General features: G+C 37.6%; 1 pseudogene; it reads left to right on the top strand.

Moving 5' to 3' along the window:
- The first annotated feature begins 3,743 nt into the window (after positions 1-3,743).
- Positions 3,744-4,671, top strand: LOC143410915 (olfactory receptor 7D11-like; annotated as a pseudogene).
- The last annotated feature ends 10,109 nt before the right edge of the window (positions 4,672-14,780 follow it).

The following is a 14,780-nucleotide window of genomic DNA, read 5'->3' as shown; positions in this document are numbered from 1 at the left end:
ATGTTTCCCTGGTCCCAGTCTTCCATGAAGGCTCACATGGGCTTCCTCACAACCAGTGTGGGGAAGGGAAAGCTTCTGTGACCACCACTGGAGATTGGCAGAGTGTCCCTGTAATGCAGGTGGAGTAAGAGCACAGAGAGAAAGCAGGTATGGGGCTTCACCTCCAGAACAGTGAGAGCAGGCACATTTTTTTCTTTAGTCTAAGGAGGTTAAGTCCTCCCTAGTGATACAGCCGGTTATTGGTGACGAGTTCTGCTCCCTCACATGTTAAGTTTGAACATTAGAGAAGCACACCGAGGCAAGCATATAAAGCAGGGTTTATTTAAAAAGGGTTACAGACTCCTCCCAGGAGGGAGAAGGGGGCCATAGCTGGTATTCTGGGATCCCAAGAAGCGAGGGTGTTTTGCTTTTTTATATGTCCTAGGCTTCCTTTGTTCTCCTGCTCTTTCTCCCTTCCAGCACATGTGACTAGGCCCAGGAAATGCTCGGTAGGATGGCTCAAAGGTGGTAAACAGGTGGGCTGGAGGGCCACTGGAAAAGTGATCCAGGCAGGATGGGGTGTAATTAACAACAACCTGTAGGGAGGGACAATCCCTTAGACAGGTTACCTTAGCAACAGGTTGGAGCAGGGGCAGATTATCTTGATAATGGTGGAGGAAGAGCTCTTGAAGGCATTAGCATTTCAGTCTCTCTCCAACTTCCCAGACCCAAATTTGCCTCCTTGATGGATCTGACTCCATTTACCTATGTATACTGACTGCCTCTTTTAGTTCTGGTTTCACTAGAGTGCTGTGAATGCACTTGAGTTTCCATTAAGAACTGTATCTTCCAGTTATTCTTCTGTTTCCTTCTCTCACTATTTGCATTCTAGAGCATCTCTCCTGAAAGTGTTATTTCCTCAGTTTCCAACTCTTCTGGATTCTTTTCTATAAATTTAGGCTGCTGTCCAACTTCTTGCATACAATTATTTGCTAACAATTCACCAAATATATACTATGTACAAGGTACTGCCTATTTTGTTTCAAGTTTATTGGATTCTTTTTGGTATGCTTAATTATTTTATTGGTATATCTGACTTACCAAGTACACAGTAGGTATATTTGGTATATCTATATTGTAGTTTTCATTTTAACTTAAGATACACAAAATATCTACCATCAATATAGTTTTATCTGATATTCAACACTCAGACTTCCTTTTCTTTTATACAAATCTCTTCAGTTTTTGGAAAGTATTGAATGATTGAAATTGCAGGAGACTTCCTTGGCATGTTCATGATTTTGACATAATACTGCAGTGTTTAATGTAGCATCTCCTCTTGGATGTGGTTTGAAGCAACCATTCTTTATTGGGCTTGAGAACTGTCCTTGTTATCTTCCTTTACAGACAATCTCAGGCCTTAAGCATTGGCTGCCACCCCAACTAATGGCTGTTAAGTTTCCTCAAATCCTTTTCATATATTGTGTTTTGGTTATAATTTCACATCACTGACTTAATTTTTTTGTAATGAGTAATGTTGGCAAACTTTTCTTACATTGTCTTCCATTCCCGGAATTGGTTTTACTTGTTGATCTTTATATAATATGCATTCATATCTATTTTAAAAGAAATATAAGGATAATTCATAACTCCACAATTTAATTCTGTGCCTATCTTTGGGGATATGATGTTAAAAAATTTATCTTTTGGGTCACAGGAGACGTTTTAATTACAATATTTATTATACTTCCAACATTTGCAGTTGCTCAGGACCTGTAAGGTGAGAGGCACCATTTACATCCCTGGAAAGAATCAATAAGACAAAACCATCACAAGCCACAAAGGAAATAAGCCCTGAGAGAGTCTTAAAGGAAGATTATAGAAGCTTCACTGTGGGCTTCATACACTTTGTTCCTCCTGAGTCTTGTCCCCTGCTCTCCAGCACGCTGGCTTCTCCATCCCTTGTGTACCAGCTCACCCACCAACTGGGCAAGTAGACATTCTGTTTTCTTCCCTCACTTCCCCTGATTAACAGTGACTCATCTTTCCTCTCAGTGGAAGCATTCCTATTTCAGAGCAGACATTCTTACCTGTCTTCACAGATTAACCTGATCCTCAGTGGATTTTATAAATGCCTCATTCTCTAGACATTTATAGCACTGATTTTTCTGTCACAGAATGTAAATATTTATTTTTAAACCTTAAGTTTATCCTTTTTTTCCTGTAGGATAGATAGATTATACAACTTTTGGATATTTGGGATCAAATCCATGAATTACATTTCTTGGCCTTTAGCTGTGATCCCTGTGATACAATAAATTCCCATTCAAGAGCACAGACACATGAATGCCCATTCCCTCACATGCTTTTCTCTCCTGTTGTGGGGCTGGTCCACATGCTTTTGCCTCCTATTGGAAGAATAACCCAGCAGGTGCTCTCTGAAAGAAGCACCCATAGGGATTGCTGTCAATTAGTAGTGCTCTATGACACTAGAAGTGTGAAGATAGCTGTTGAGTTTACACCAATAAGAGCTCCATCCCAGATGCCTGACCCAGTTTCAGAGAGAGATTGATGAATGATAGCCATGTGCGACAGATCTATTGAGATATGAAGAACAGGAGTTCACATTTATGAAATACCCACTGTATCACAGTAGAAATCATAGTAGAAAAATTGAATCATCTTATTTAATTATGCTTTTCAATCCTACCATGTAGGGAATAATTACTCCTTCTGCTATAGAAGTACTGGTAGTTGAGAGAGTTTAAATAGCTTTCTCAAGGTCACAAAGATAATATGAAAGGTGATGTGTTGGTGGAGCAAACTTCTGTTACTGAAAATCTGACTCAAAAATCCCATATTGGTGCTTGGGATATAGCTCAGTTGGTGGAGTGCTTGCCTTGCATGCACAAGGCCCTGGGTTTGATTCCTGCACCACACACACATGAAAAAAAAGAATCCCATATTTATACCATACACACACACACACACACACACACACACACACACACACACACACGAGATCTATACCTATATATATCACCAAAACATAAAGCATGAGTTTTAAATAATATTAATGATAACAATAGCAACTTTATTTACTGAGAGTACTACTGAGATGAAAGGTGTTTTAAAATCTACAGGAATAAGGGAGCAAAGGAGGGTAATAGGTGGGTATGTATGATCAAAGTGTGTTATAAACAGGATGTAAAGTGAAACCCATTATTCTGTGTGATTGATTTAAACTAATAAAAATATGTCTAAATTGGTAATAGCAAAACCACATTTTAAGAAAGAAAAAAGGCATTGAGAGAAAACTGTCATGTCATTATGATGTATCCACTCATAAATAAAGGTAGTTGAATTAAATATTCTGTGTTTAAAGATGATCATAAAGCTGTAGGATAAAGAAGTATGGAAATTTCAAGGAAAAGATGTTAGTTGTCTTCAATTGTCTAGTCTACAGTATATGAAAAGTTAGCTTACATACATATATTTTAAAAGAAAATTAAACTCATTAGTCAATGAAAAAAGAGATTTCTGTTAATGCAAAGAAAGCATGGCTGTTCAGTGAATGTTGATTTACCTTTTTTAAAAAAAATTTGATTGTAGATGGACAAGTTCCTTTATTTTATTCATTTGTTTTTTATGTGGTGCTAAGGATTGAATCTAGTGTCTCACATGTGCTGGGCAAGCACTCTACCACTGAGCTACACCCCAACTCCTCTGATTTTACCTTCTGAACCAGAAGACACACTATATACATGGAAGCAGAAAACCACACAGGATTATCACAGTTCCTCCTCCAGGGCTTGTCCGATGACCCCGAATTGTAGCCTGTTCTCTTTGGACTGTTCCTTTCCATGTACCTGGTCACTATCCTGGGGAACCTGCTCATTATCTTGGCCACGAGCACTGACCCCCACCTCCACACCCCTATGTACTTCTTCCTCTCCACCCTGTCCTTCACTGATGTCTGTTTAATCTGCACCACGGTCCCAGAACATCCAGGCACAGAACAAGGACATCTCCTACATACAGTGCCTCACCCAGGTGTATTTTTTTCTTCTCTTTCTTGGGATGGATAATTTCCTACTGACTGTGATGGCTTTTGACCGCTTTGTGGCCATCTGCCACCCCCTGAACTACACCATCATCATGAACCCCTGGCTCTGTGTCCTACTGGTTCTCATGTCTTGGCTCATCATGTTCTGGGTCTCCCTCACTCATGTTCTGCTGTTGAATCAACTGACCTTCTCCACAGGCACTGAAATCCCACATTTTTTCTGTGAACTGTCTCATCTTCTCAAGGTGGCCAGCTCTGATACCCTTGTCAACAACATCTTTCTGTATGTGGTGGCTGCCCTGCTGGGTGTGTTCCCTGTCACTGGGATTCTCTACTCTTACTCTCAGATTGTCTCCTCCTTAATGAGAATGTCCTCCTCTGTGAGCAAGTATAAAGCATTTTCCACTTGTGGGTCTCACCTCTGTGTGGTTTCCTTGTTCTATGGAACAGGATTTGGGGTTCACCTCAGTTCTGCTGTGACCCATTCTTCCCAGAGAACCATGATTGCCTCAGTGATGTACACTGTGGTCACCCCCATGCTGAACCCCTTCATCTACAGCCTGAGGAACAAGGATATGAACAGGGCCCTGGGGAGACTCCTCAGCAAAGCAGCTTCTTCTATTTGATTGATTACTGACCTCAGAGCTAAATGACATTGTAGTTCCCAAGGAAAATGTTGTGAATTGCAATATTCTAGTTCTGTTTCTTCCCTAAAACACTGTGGTCACCCCCATGCTGTACCTCTTCATCTACATTTCTTCTGTTTTCCATACTTTTATGTTGCATATTTTTGTACATATTTCTAACAACCATCTCAGTAATTTTTTTTGAATTTTCTTTCCTGTACATGGCCCATAAAGTTCTACATTAAGTAACTTTTCTTACTATAACTCCTAAGATTTCCAACTTTACATAAGAATGTACATCAAATACTGACATGATTTCCTCAAAATTATTGCTTAAATGTTAAAATCCTTCATCTTAATGTTATTGCATTATTGTTTTACCTGGAAAAAAAACAGGATAAAAGTTATCAGAGAAGTGTTTACCATATTAGTACTGTGCTTCTCACTTTATGTATCTGATTTCATTTATCCTGGAAAGATTTCATTCACTTATTTCCTCTCAGGCACAAAATATCTGAAGGGAAGAATTTGAAAATGTGATGCATGAAACTGAATCTTCACTGAGCACACACTCCTATCTTTGCTATCCCACTTTTTCCTTCTTTTTATAACAGCAGTAGTAGATTTTGAACATGGAAGCAGGAGTCTACCTTGGCAGCAGGCTTGTTTATGTGTTCATCATCATAGAATGCCTTGTATGCTCTTTATATGTTGAACTGCATTGATCCTGATAAAGAAACATTTATAGCAGGAATGAAAGATCTTCAGATGGCTCTGGGGCAATCTTAGGGGGCTTTGGTATTGAACCTGAACCCTCTAGTAGGCTTTTCTGTTTCTCAAGCAGCCAAGGCCATAGGGAGAGAGGAGAATGAATTGATCAGAAAGTGGAAGATAAGAGAGGGCAAAGGAATAACAAAGGGAAGAATACAGGTAATGAGGAGCCAGATGTATAATGATCTAAATACAGTGGGGTCTCCTGTGGAAGAAGCTGATGATCAATCTACTACTGTTTTGGTAAGACTATGGGAAAAGCTAAAACCTGGAGAATGCATTTCTTTTCAGTATTGGGGATTGAACCTGTGGCACTTAACCACTGAGCAACATATACTTTATTCTTTACTGATATACTTTATTTAGAAGCAGGGTCTTGCTAAGTTGCTAAGGGCCTCACTAAGTTGCTGAGGCTGGCTTTGAACTCATAGTCCTCCTGCCTCAGCCTCCTGAGCCACGGGCATCACAGGTATGCTCCACTGAGCCTGGCTGAACAGTGGTTTTCTAAGCACCATGAGAATAGAGAAGCTAAGACTATGCTTACTGCCCCGATGTGGGAGTATCCTTTCCCCACAACTGCCACCAGGGAACAAGTCAAGATCTTCCACAGAGCCCAGCTCCAGCTTTATTTGTGCATGCTGTGTTGGGAAAATAGAGGCCATGTATAGAAATAGCAATTTATTGGACAGAATAAATGAGCAAGCCATTTTAGCATTACTAGACACAGGTACTGAATATTCTTGTATTCATGGGAATCCATGAGGTTTGAGGAGAAAGATGAATACAGAGTAAGTATGGTCAAGGTTATGCATGAATCTTGATGGACAAGACCTGACAATATCTGTGTCTCATTTTATCAATGAAAAAATGCTAACATCTAAAACTTTTATAGACCTAGAGGAGGCAGCTCAAACACCAGTGATGCATTTCCAAAGGAAAGGGTGTGCCATCAATACCTTATCACTAGCTCTATATAAAAATTGATGCATAATGGAATAAAGACTTAAAAACAAGATCTGAAAGCATAAAACTATTGAGAAGAATCCTGAGGGAAACACTCCATAACTTTAATCTGGGCAAAGACTCTTTTGGATATACTCTAAAGCTTTGACCATGAGAGCAATGATTGTGTGCTCACTCACACAAACAGTTAAGTTTTGCTGTGTTTAGCAAAACAAAGGGGTTCTGTGAGAAACTATGAACTCCTTGAGCTGTGTCCTTGTTGCAGTCTTGAGAAGATAAGAGAAAAGAATGTTTGCCAAGTTTAAAATCTATAGAGATATAGATATGTGATTGCCAGGAAATTAACTAACTACAACTCAGATAATAAGAAGTACGGAGCACTGTGACCATGAACAAAATTACTCTGAGAATGTTTATCCGTGCTTGATAAGATTAAGCTGCCAGAAAGATGTGTTTCATTTTTGCTGTATAAAAGAAGGAGGGAAAAAATAAAGCTGCTGCTTATTCTCTACTGGATGTGTGCGTGTGCGTGTGTCTTTCTTTATGCATCCCTGCTGTGTCTTTCTTTATGCATCTCTGCTGTACCAGGAATTACAGATTGTCAGTGGGTTCTGACAAATGATAGATGAGTAGGATTACATCAAACACAAAAGCTTCTATCCAGCAAAGAATAAGTAAAGATTAATAGAAATCAAACAGGAGATATTGTTTGCAAACTATAAATTTTATGTGGGGTTAATATCTAAAACATAAAGAACTAAAACAATTCATTATATGAAAATGAATAGCTTGATTAGAAACTGGTCAAAAGATCCAAGTAGGTGCTTCTCAAAAGAAGAAATATGAAAAGTTGTTCAGTATAGCTCCCTTGTCTCCACCCCAGCGCCTCTTATAGTCACCGTTGCCTCTGTTTTTCTGAGTTCTACATTTTTAGATCCACATATGAGTCAGCTCATGCAGCGTTTGTCCTTCTATGCCTGTCTCATTTTCCTTGTCAAAATGTCCTACAGGTTTATCCGTATCCTAGCAAATGTCAGGATATCTTATATTTAATGACTGCATGGTGTCCATTGTGTATATACACCACAGTTCTTCATCAATTCATCTATTCTTCAGTTTTTGCCAAAAGTTTTCTTATTTTCACCATTCATATTTGATTTGTTGGCAGATGGCATTGAGCCAATGGAAATTCTAACGACAGTCTCTAAATTCGCCACCATTGGTCTTTTGGGTACCAGTGCTCAGCATTAAAGAAAAATATTGGTCCAGAAGTTTGCAGTCAACCAGTACTATTTTGAATTAATGGGAATACCTGCTGCAGCAATTCAGTTTATTTTGAGCACTTTATTTTTGTTGTCAATTCAGGGGAAACAGCTTTGGCATACCAGGGCTGGTCTAGGAAAGAGATCCTTAGGTTCTTAGCAAATCTCTTCCATAGTGAAGCCACTCAGAGGAAAAGGTTGGAGTAATCCCTTCTAAGAAGTTCAGAACAAGATTAGAACAGAAAATTGAGTTTTTTTTTTACAACTAGTTGCACCAAGCTGTGCATTAATTCTTAAATTACCTGCCCCGTGCAATTACTATATTTTACAAAATGAGAAAGAAGGAAAAACAAAATGGTTGCTTACCTAATGATTATATTGATAGTAAAAATAATAATAGCACACTAGCCCTGGTGTGGGTTCATGATATTTTTCATGGTACATTAATAAATTAAACCTGATGTCTTACTTATGAAATTATAAGCAGCAAAGATTAAGACTTTTTAGACATTTCCATTGATGTGAAGCAAAACATATAAAAAAAAACCCTTTAGGCTTTAGCAACACAGAAACTCTGTCCAGGGAACAAAAATATTACTAAGAAGATCAGCAAGCAGGAAGCACACAAAGGATTGAATTGCCCATGATTCTAGGTCTATACCTGAACAAGTTACATATGTGGATCATCTTCATTGAAACATAAGACTTTCTTGTTGCATATTTTTTTTTCTTTAGAACTCCCTCTATTTAACACTTCAAATGACACAGATAATCCTGATGGAATGAACCACCTTGTTGCTGTTGTGGTTCACTGTGGAATAGCCCCAACTGAGGCCACTACATTGCACTAGTAAGTGTCAGGACTTTTGGGTGGTTGCTTGATGGTGACACTGTAGAAACACACAGATGGAATCTATTATTTTGTATTGATGACTTAAGGAGGTAATACTGAACACACTCTACGTGTTTGGAAGATATTGAAGCCCATTCACTTTTGTGAAAAATTACCATATATTAAAATTTAGTGTCAGGAAGACAAATATGTCTTGCTTCTCTAAAGAAGTTTACAATAACATTTATGTGTGTGTAGGGAACAGTTGGTCAAAAATGGACTTTTTGTTTCTCAAGGGGAAAGATGTCTTTGTAATCATAATTTTTCCTTATTTATTTGACATAAAACTAGTAGAGTCTAAGTATTGTATTGAATTCCTCATGACTCTGTCAGTAGATTTTAGCATATTTTTTTTACTAGTTTTGTGAGGCTAAGTAGTTCTTTTTACTTGTTTCTATTTTTAAGTGAATTTTAAATTCTAAAATCACAAAAATACCTTGAGAAAAATTTCAATGAGAAGAGTTCCTCTATTCAGGAAGAAATGCTAAATATTTGTGCTTTTATCATAGTTAATAAGTCACCTGTTTTACTCAGGTTTAATTTCAGTAGAATAAAAAACTCCAAAATCCCCTATAGTTCTTGAAATGATCAAAGTAATTCTAGTGCAGTGGTGATAGATATACTGTTCTTTCAAATTCTTAAATAATTTAATGTTTTAAGTTGAGTCATGCTTAGAAAAAATCATGTCATCACAGTTACATTATTTTCAAATGTTATTATTTTACCTTGAAAATAAGACATTCATCACTGCTCCAGCAGCCTGTGTGACATCTAGAAAGCTTTTGATGACTACGTTTAGATGAAGTAGATTCTAATCTAACACACAAACTCTTTTTGTACCTTCTGACCATACAAATCTGATTGGAAGACTATTTAGAAATTAAAATCTAAGTTCACAAATGCATTCCACTAGGGGTTTTAAGAAGTTAAATATCTAGTATAAAAGGTCTGTAAACTATTGCAGATGACATTTTCCATGCATCAGTAAGTTTTCTGACAGCCAATGTAACCTCCAGAAAACATTGAAAATTATATCAGAAATAATAGCAATCAATCATTGGAGTTCTTTATCAAACCTTTAAGGCAGTAATTTAAAAAAAATGTTTCCAGTTTTCTAAATTTATTTAGTAAATCTGTTGCCTATATAACAAGAATAATTCTACTGAAAAAAAGAAATCAGAGAAGAATTTTCATTCACAATGGCTGAAAAAATGACTTGTTGGGGCCAGGCTGTAGCTCAGAGGTAGTGTGCTTGCCAAGCATGCATGAGGCCCTGGGCTCTGTCCTCAGCACCACATGAAAATAAAAAGTTGAGCTCATGGAAATGGAGAACAGAGCAGTGGCTACCACATGCTGGGGAAGTGGCAGGTGGTCTGGGGAAATGTTGGTCAAAGTTTCCCCACAGGCCCATTTAGACAGGAGGATTATGCCCAAGAGATCTCTTGTACGGCATAGCTGCTAGGCTTAGTGACACTGCAGTGTATAATAGAAAATGTTGAGCTGGCATTAAGTATTCTCACCACAATAAGAACTCATGAGGGACTACCGGTGTTAACTTTTCAGATATAGTCATAATACAAAACAAAATTCTTCTAAACAGCATATTGCACATAATACATATATACAATTTTATATGTCAATTTAAAGAAATACACAAATAAGTGAAAAACAGAAATGGTAAAGAAAATTAAAAAGAAAGGTTTCTTGGGGCTGGGGTTGTGGCTCAGTGGTAGTGTGCTTGCCTAGCTTGCAGGAGGCACTGGGTTTGATTCTCAGCACCACATAAAAATAAAGACAATAAAGTCCATCAACAACTAAAAAAATATTAAAAAAGAGAAAGGTTTCCTTTTTTCCTACAACATTGTGAATTTGCAGTGCTGTATAAAAGCTCCAAAGATTATGAAATGGAGGCACCTCGTGATATCTCCTTGTAGAAGTTGACCTTTCCCTAGGGGACACCTTACTATATTTAAGTCAAAGCAATGAAAAAGAGTTTTTTTCTTTAATAAAATCAACTCATCTTCTCTTGCCACTGCCTCCACAGAAACAAAAATGACTGGGAATTTTCCTCTTTGCCATCTCCCCTGTACCCCAAGGGAACTGAATGGTTTGGAGAGTGGGAAGACTATAGAACAATTTATTTAATGAGGAGCTCTGAGAATCCAAGCCCTGAGAGAGGAGAAAATTTAATGATGCTCCTGGTGCTCCCCATCTGTACTTCTCTGGTATCTGCCTGTCTAAAAACCTGAGTCCTCTTTCTATGGACAGGCTGTAGAGGAGAGAGGCTTCAGAGAGACTCACCGGAGAGTTGGTGTGTCCTGGTAAGGCTGGCAGATGAAGAAGGAAAATGGGAGACAGCGTGGATACTGGGCTTTGCCTCTAGAACAGTGGAAATGGAAATAGGATTTCATATTTCTTTAGGCTGTGAAGGTGAAATCTCTGTACTTTGAAGGCACTCTAGTACCCACTGAGATCTTTCTCTCCAATCTATTTCTCACTCTTTGGAATCTAGATTCCCATCTCCTAAAAGAGTTAATTTCTGGAGAATCTCCAACTCCTCCCGACTCTTTCCTATAGTTCCTGTCTGGTTTCCAGGCTCCCATTATTTATCTGTTAAATGCTATTATGCATGATGTATTGATTATTTTATTCTGAATTTGATTTTTTTTATGGTTACATCTCCTGATTATTTGTATTTACATATTTGACTTACTGATAGATCTCATTATTTCTTCATCTTTATTTATTCATTCAATATTTGTGAGTCTGGAGATCTAACCTAGGAACTCACTCATGCTTAGGCAAGTGCTCTTGGTTTAATATTGCTCAAGTCATCATTTTGCCTTGAGGTAATCAGAAATCTAACATTGGCATAATTGTTTCTGATGTTCAATACTCAGTCCAATATTCTTTTCTTATATTTATCAATCCCCTTAAACATTTAACAGTTGAGTCTGGAGGAGACTTCACTGGCATGCTTATGAATTTAACAAAGAGACTGTAGCATAAGTTAGCATCTCTTGGATGTTGTCTGAAAAACAACCATTTTTTATTGGGTTAGGGACTGTACTTGGTCTCTTCATTCACCGCCAGCCTCAGCCCTGGCTGCTACCTATAGTAATGGCAGGAGGATTTTCTCAAATCCATGCATAAATCGAGCTTATGTTTATGACTTCACAACATTGAAGTAGTTTGTGACAAATTATTTTGTTTTAAACTGGCTTCTGTACCTGAAATCGGTATTACTTTTAGACCTGTTTTACTGTTTAAAATAGATATGAATACATTTATTTAACTTCGTATTTGATTCTGTGTCTATGTACAGATATATGAGAAATTGGAAGATTTCCCTTTTGTATTCTGCTAGGCATTTTGATCTTGATATATATTGTGAATCTATATTATGCGTTGTGTTCGTTCAGCACCTATCATGTGACAATACAATTGAAGTCTCTGGACAAGTAATAACCCCAAATTATCAGAGCCAAAAATGAACACCACCTGAGAGGGTTGTAAAGACCACAGAAGCTCCACAGTGCGCCTTGCACATTCTGTCCCTGCTGACCTTCCTGACCCTCATCTCCTGCTCTCCCTCACACTGGCTTCCCTAATCCCTTTAGTACCGGCTCACATCTGAGGGTAACTGAACATTCTGTTCTCTCCACCTACAATTGTTCTTCTTTCCTATGTCCCCTGTTTAACAATGAATGCTTCTTCCTGTCCTGGCTCAAACATTCCTATTTCAGAGTAGACTTCCAAACCACTTCCACAGGGTAAATTTGTCCCTAGTGTTTTTTTTTTCCATCTTGAGCTAATGTTCCTCCTCTAGGTGTTCCTAATAATGATCTTTTGTGTCATGGAACATAAACACATTTTAAAATTTCAAACTTGCCTTTTGATTTCGGAATATTTTAGGTCAAATTCATCAATTAAATATTTTGGCCATTAAGTCTATTGATTTTAATATATCGTGTCTCAAGACCAAGGACACATGATAATGCACCTCAGACCTGCCTTGGTTAGACTGTTATGGTGGTGTGATTCCCACTCCTCACCCCTTGATCAATGTGGTCCTTATCCTTTTTCCTCTTAGAACAATTCATCCAGCAGGTATTCTCTAAAAGGAACTTTAGAGATCTTCATTAATTGTACTTTATGGCAGTCAGGAGGGAAAGAGCTGTTGAGCTTACATGAGTAAGAATTCCACCCTTGATTACTACCGTAGTTTGAGGGATTTTGCTAAATGATAGATTTATTGACATATTAAATACAGAAGCTGACATTTATGAGATGCCCATTTTAAGACACAGGAAGGAACCATAGCAGAAATTTAATTACACTGTATAATTAAATTTTACTCTTCATATCATGTAGTAGATGTACATCTGCTATAGAGGTGAGGTACTTGTAATTAAGATCATTTAATAACTTTCTCAAGGTCACAGAGATGGTGTGTTGATAGAGCAAACTCTGCTCCTGGAAGGCTGACTTCAGAATCCCATTTTTAAATCACAGCTCTATAGGATCCACTGAGAGATGTATATGTCCAAAGAATCACAAAGGAGAGGATTTTACATAACTTTTTGTAGTAACAACAATAGCTATAGTTTACTGAACTGCTCTGAAGCAGAACAGCATTTTTACCTCACAATTGTGGTAATAGCAATAACTTCATATTTAGAGAAAAAAATAAGGCACTGCAGGAGAACTATCACAGCACTATTAAGTGCTGAGTCACAGAATAAAGATTTTTAAAATAAAAATCCACAACAAGCTCAGATAATATAACAAAAACATGTGAAGGTCTTCAATTTCTATGGTTGGGTCACATTGAGGAAAACATTAGCTCATGTCCATAGATTTAAAAAGGGAATTGAAAAAAGAGATAGTTAAATCCTGTGACTTGATGATAAAAGAGAATATTTTTTGTTAATTTTTATCTATAAAATAATAATTACTAATGCATATTAATTATGGAGATTCATAGGTTTGACTGTGACATTTCCTTACATATTTGCATCGTGCATTGACCACATCCACCATGCCTGGTATCATCTCCCCTCCTGCATGTCCCCCTCTCCTCCCCCTTGCCCTCTTACTCCTTTATTGCTAGGATTTCCTTTATTTTCAGGACTTTTCCTTTTTTTTAAGTCTCTACACTTGAAATATGCAATGCTTGTCTTTCTGTGTCTGGCTTATTCCATTCTTCTCTGTGGCTGAGTAATTCTCCATTGTGAGTATGGACCACATTTTCCTTCTCCACTCATCTATGGATGGACACCTAGTCTGACTTGATAAAGTTCCTTCTGTGAATACAGTTATGATCAATATTAATTTTGATCCTCTTTTGCATGCTGAGTCCAATTTTGTTGGGTACACGAGGAGTGGTACAGCTGGATTATGTGGAAGTCACTTTTTTAGTTTTTTGAGGAACCTCCATTCTCTTTTCTATAGTGGATGTACTAATTTGCATTCCCACCAACAATGTTTGCAGGTCTTTTCTCCTACACCCTCACCACCATTTGTCATGTTTATTTTGTTGATAAAACCCATTCTGACTCCAGTGAGATTAGATCTCAGTGAAGTTTTGATTTGTATTTTCCCGAAGACTGTAGATGTTGAGCATTTCTTCATATATTTATTGGTCTTTTGAAATTCTTTTGAGAAATAGGTAAGATCCTGTACCCATTTATTGATTGGATACTTTTTCTTTACTGTTAATTTTTTTGTTCTTTATATATCCTGGATTTTAACCCTCTGTCAGATGAATACCTAGCAGATTTCTCTCCATTCTCTGGATGTCTCTTCACTCTATTGTTTCCTTAGCTGTGCAGGTTTTAGCGTAATGTCATTGCATTTGTCAGTATTTGCTTTTGTTTCCTGAACTACTGGAGACCTATTCCGGAAATTATAGCCTGTGACAGTATCTTAAACTGTATACCCCTATTTTCCAATGGTTCTTTCAAACTGTTATGACTCAATTTAATGTCTTGGAATCTAGTTACAATTGTCTACATGTGGATATCCACTTTTGATTTCTGGTAATTTAAAGAAAGTCCATGTGATTATACACTTTAAAGGAGAAATGGGCTGCCACATGGTTGAGAAAAATCACACTCACTGGCAGGAGAAACTAAGGATGTAGGATTTCCATCCTAGGGAGAGCTCATAAAGTGATAATTAACTGGGATTCCAGATGGCTATTCATTGAAACTCACCTT

Source organism: Callospermophilus lateralis, chromosome 1 (genome assembly GCF_048772815.1).
Source record: "Callospermophilus lateralis isolate mCalLat2 chromosome 1, mCalLat2.hap1, whole genome shotgun sequence".
In the NCBI taxonomy this organism is placed as follows: Eukaryota; Metazoa; Chordata; class Mammalia; order Rodentia; family Sciuridae; genus Callospermophilus; species Callospermophilus lateralis.
This window is presented reverse-complemented; position numbering and strand designations above follow the sequence as displayed.